General features: G+C 47.4%; 1 long non-coding RNA gene across 1 annotated transcript; it reads left to right on the forward strand.

Moving 5' to 3' along the window:
* Positions 1 to 401: 401 nt before the first annotated feature.
* Positions 402 to 5,127, forward strand: LOC113947229. Its single transcript, XR_003527659.1, has 3 exons — positions 402 to 646; positions 4,635 to 4,832; positions 4,939 to 5,127. It is a non-coding gene; the product is annotated as an uncharacterized LOC113947229 (long non-coding RNA).
* Positions 5,128 to 5,348: the final 221 nt, after the last annotated feature.

Below are 5,348 nucleotides of genomic sequence, written 5' to 3' on the forward strand. Positions count from 1 at the left end.
CTATAAGTAGCATTTTTACCAAGCATCATCCTGATACTTCCTCCCGTAATCCGGGCATCGCATCCCACAGGGATGGCAGGGCCCTCCGGGGAAAGCTTCGTCTCATTCCAAGTAGGCAGGTGGGGATGGGGCTTTCTGCACCCACGACACCACGCAAAGTGGGAGGAACTGTCAGCTTCACTCCGTGTGTCCAAACCTAGCCCTGACCTGAGCTCCTGGCACAGCACGGCCCTGGGAACCCCATCCACGGCTGCCACTGCCTCCCACCCACCCATTGCTCTCCCCGCCATCTCCTCCTCCTCTCAGAAAAGGTCACCCCTCTTTGCCTGGCAACAGGAAGGAACGCTCGGCAGCAGGCACGGCTGATGGATGCGTCACAGCTGCCACCACGCTGTCACACGCCACGCAAAGGCCAGCAGTTACTACAAGAGGAGCGCTGGGGATGTGACAGACCTGAGACAGGGGGATGTGTCCCAGCCGGCTGCGCTTGGCACGATGCAGAAAATTGAGCTGATGTCTTGTCTCCTTTCCCACACCCAAACCCCACTGCTTGCAGGTTTCTAGTGGGTTTTTTTTGACATTCCCTGCTGGCAAAGGGGGATGGAGACAAGAGATTGAGCCTGAGCACCTTCATCAACAGAAAAATGTAAATATCCTGAGGGATGGGCAAAAGTGGAAACTCCTGTCCTATAGGGAAAGCCTTCACTGATGGGAGACTGAGTGCTGTGCCTCTGATGCAAAGGCCAGACTCAGCAAGATCATCTGAACCGTGCTAACAAGTTGAAGTTGTGTCAGGGAAGGTTTAGGTTGGATATTAGGAAAAGGTTCTTCCCCCAGAGGGTGCTTGGGCACTGAGCAGGCTCCCCAGGGCAGTGGTCATGGCCCCAAGGCTGACAGAGCTCAAGGAATGTTTGGACAATGCTTTCAAGGACAGAGTGGAATTGTTGGGATGTCCTTTCCAGGGCCAGGAGTTAGACTTTGATGATCCCTGTGGATCCCTTCCAACTCAGGATATTCTACAATTCTATGAACAAGATCCCTGCATAAAGCAACTTTTTTCAGCTCTGCTGGCACTTAACCTCTCAGTTCTCTCCCAAGACTGCCTTGATCCTCAAGACTATAATGGCCAGAAGACATTTGTCTTAAAATCACCCTTCAGAACTGCCACTTTTTCCTCTATCCACTGCAAAGAACCTCCTCATAAGAGCATGTTAACTGTTACAACATTTTAAATGGCAGAGAAAGTGTTTTCTCTGCTCATGCTTTTCTGCTGATACCTGGGAAGATCATCATGGGTGAACTCCAGCTCCTGCAGGTGTTTCAGCCTCCTGCCAGGGAGCTCTTAGTGGTGGTACAGGTATCTACAAGCTTGACTCTTGTTCACTACATGCTGTTTTGCCCACAGATGCCAAGGATCCAAATTTGAAGCCTCATTCTCCCTATCTCCAGGGTTTGCAAATTCCTTTGCATTGCTCTGGGGCAGGAAGCAATGCCCTTTTGATCTACCCCACATGGGTTACCTTTACTGGTTATTGCAAGCAGAAAAGAGTCAGAGCCAGACCACAGGCAAAGGAACCAAGCAGAAGGGTTTAACTTTTCAGTTTCCTGCTGCTGTTACAAGCCCTCCTGCAATCACAGGGAATGGATGGGTCTTGAGGCCAAAAATGCATAAAGCACTAAATCACAGGTTTTCAGCTCCCTGGTTTGTCCCCCCAAAAGAAGCAGCTTTGCCTTTGTCACCTCTGGCTGTCATAGAATTGCCATCACCAGTAAGGCTGAAGGACCAGCACCTGCACTGAGCAATCAGCTCCCTGCAAGGCACTCCAAGGTTGGTCAGGGAAGAAGAGAGAAGGTGACAGGAGGAAAAGCCCTACAGTGGAGCGCACAGAACACCTGTCACCCCAGAAAAAGGGCTGTGTCCTGGACAGGTGAGAGCTCTCAACTCTGAGACAGCACCAGGAGCATCAGGAGCTTATGGAGGGATCAGAAAGGAGCTCTTAGAAGAGGCACAGGGACAGCTCCCCTCCAGGGACCCTTGGGCTTGTCCACATCTGCTCTCTGTGCCTCTCATCCCCCACCACTAACACATGGAGTGCAACAAAACTGCTCACACCTGGATGAACTGCTCACAAAGTGAAATCGAGCGCTAAGATGCTTTAAAGCCTACTAGTAAAACAGGCATGAAAATTATTATCAAGTTGTGAGACTTTGTATGTCATCCAGAAGGCAGATGTTCGGCAGCTGCTGAAGGCAGAGGGTTGGCAAATTCCCCACTGCACACTGCTCTTGTCCAACTGGAGCAAACTGCAGAAACACATCCTTCCTGGGGGAATGTGCACAGAGCGTGGCCTGGGCAGCTCTCCTCTGCCGGCTGCTCTCCTCCCACTGAGAGAGACAACCGACCTACAGGCACATTCTTCTTCCATCTTTGATTGTTGCTAAAAATAATCAATACAAACTACGTGGCTCAGCCTGTTCTCACCATTGTTCATTGTGGGGTGAAGTCCAGATCAGATCGAACGTAATTCCATGTGCGGAGTGCTGCTGGTCTCCCAGAGCTCGTGTGGGAGCACAGTCAGTGTCTGTCTGTCCACCAGATACACACAGTGCTAATGGGCATGAATATGCAGACAGATATAATGCACTGACTGGGCCTCCAGCAACTGGGAGATGAGAAAACGTGCACAGAAATGGAAAATGAAGATAAGGAGCTGGGTTTCCCCATGTACATGCAAGTAAGAAGGTGGAAATCCTGTGATCTTCAAAATAATGAGAGAATGTTCAACCCATTACATCCGTACAACATCAGTCATCTCCATGCTGGTATCTGCACAGCCACCTGAAAACTCAGTGTGTGCTCCCCAAATCTTCTGCTCATTATCAAAGTTTAGGTAAACCACAGCAGTTACATAGTTATTTTTCCTCCCAGTATGGTGAGACCAAACAATTAAAGGACAAGTCCCAAGTCTGAGAGATAACACTGCAAAATACAACATACTGGCAACTTCTGCCCATGCTCCAGAACAAACCTTAAAACAGCAAGGAGGTCTCATTTCTGCTTGCACTTCCACTTCGAGGGGCCAGAGCACATCTGACTTCTTATAAATAACTAAGCAAAGTACAGGTTTCATCTGGCTGCCCTCTGCACGGATAATGGATATTTTACAAGGGGAGCGGGGAGGTGAACAGCCAAGAGAAATAAAGTGAAAGTCTAAAACTGCTATTAGAGATGGGAAGTTGGATGAGCAGCACCTGCAGAGCCCACGGGACCTCTTTACCTTCTACCCCAAGAAACCACTAATACCACTTGGGGTTATTTCTCCTGTGTGGTATTTAAAAGCCAGTTCTAAAGACTTGATTCAATGCCCACAGCAGTGCAGAATGTTCCCAACCAGCTCCAGCAAAGAGTTAAACACAGGAAACCTGTTGATTAATTTGCAGGCAACAAGCTGCACTAATAAAGCCCTGGGGACCTTAATCAAGCTGTTTGCTGGTTGCCAGACCAAAGCAGGAAGATGGGCAGAGCTGTCAGGATGGATTAGTGTTTGCCCACTGGCAATGTTGCTCCTGAATGAAAGAAAGCGGGGGAGAAACACACACATAAAGGTCTTTTCCAGTCTGAATGGCTCCATGATTCTTTACATGCAGCTGCAGAACACGGGAGGGGAAGTGATGTGCCTGGCGCTGGCCGGAGCAGGGCCCAAGGCCGGATGGCTGCAGAGCTCCAGCCTACACAGGGGAGGTAACTCAGGAGATGGGTTTGGATCTTGGGTTTTATGTTCACCTCCATTGTTTGCAATTCCTTCCGAAAAGCTGGGAAGGAGAAATTTCTTCCTTTTTCTATTTAAAAAGATCCCATGCTTTTCCATTCAATAATTTTTCCTGGCCTTCATTCTGCTCCTATTCCATGGAGAGCGCAATGAAATAAAGTTGTTTATGACTGACCCCATTTTGAAAAGTTTTGGTGGCACAGATTGGGGTAGGATGTTTTGCAAATTCAACTTAAGTTCAAAAAGAACCATTTCCTTTCATTATGACAAGGTTTGACTTGGGTGCATTTACTGTTCTGACACAGCACCATTGGGTTAATGCAGCAGAATCCAAACAAACCCTCTGCCTTCCCATCCCTTAACCAACTGCAAGGAACCCAAGTGGAATCAGTACCAGAATAAGTAAGAATTACAGATATGAACTATGTTTCTGGTTATTTGCATGTTTTAAGCAGCTAAACTTTATTTAACCTGATAATCCTTTCCATCAGAAGCATGTCCCTGTGTGCTGCCAGGGAGCATCTGTCTTGGGGTTCCAGTTCAACAGGCTGTTGTATGTCCAAGTGGATGTACAGAGCTTGTAAAACACCTGACTCTATACAGGAATCAGCATGGAAACCCTAAAGATTGATTTTATTTAGCTAAAATTTAACAGACCAAACCAAAGAAGCAGAGAATTGCTCAGCTGTATATCTTACTTACACAAGGCCACTTCCCCCATCAGCTTTCTGCTGTTCCAGCCAGCAGGAAAGAAATATCCTGTGGGCATTCCTACAGCTGGTGTAAGTTGCTATAGATCCACTCATCTCAACACAGCTTTGATAATTTACACCCACCAAAGATCGTCTTCTCCTGTGTTTACAGCTCCATCAGACATCACAAGGGACACAAGCAGGATGTTGACACCTCATGACTTGTACCCATGGATTAAGGGGATGGTGAGCACTAAGAAAATGAAAATGCAGCTGAGGATTAGCAAAAGCAATTATGAAAAACAAGTAGTGGAAATAATGATTCATCAGGAGTTGAATCTGATGTTGAGCCCAGTCCTGCACTCAGGGGGTGAGGATTCTAGACCTACAGAAATAATTTTTAAGGCTATTTAAATGAAAAAAAATGCCCATTGCTAGTTTTGCAACAGCACGTTTTTGTCTACCCTATCTTACAGGCAGCTCAGGACCCTGGAAAACACATCCTTCTCACTCCACAGATACTCCTCTGCCCACCAAAACTTCGAGTCAAAAAGAAACACTGCATAACATTTGAGCCAGATAGGAATATCTGTGTGAAAGTTTGCATCAAGCCAGAGGCCAGACTGAGTGGTTCAGTCTCTCTGAACCAAAATACCATAAATAAACCTGCCTATATTATTTCCTAGCTGATCTCTGAGCACTTTCAATATACTTTAGAAAATAACGATGTCAGTGTAGCCCCATTAATCTGGAAAACATGGACACACAGAAACACAGATGACCTTGCTCAAGGTCACGTATTCCTGAGAGGACACTGGATGCTCTCAGCCACCATCTCCCCCACCTCATGGAGAAACACACCAGGCATTTCCCCAAGCACAGCCCC

Source organism: Corapipo altera, unplaced genomic scaffold (genome assembly GCF_003945725.1).
Source record: "Corapipo altera isolate COAL_440 unplaced genomic scaffold, ASM394572v1 75, whole genome shotgun sequence".
Lineage (NCBI taxonomy): Eukaryota > Metazoa > Chordata > Aves > Passeriformes > Pipridae > Corapipo > Corapipo altera.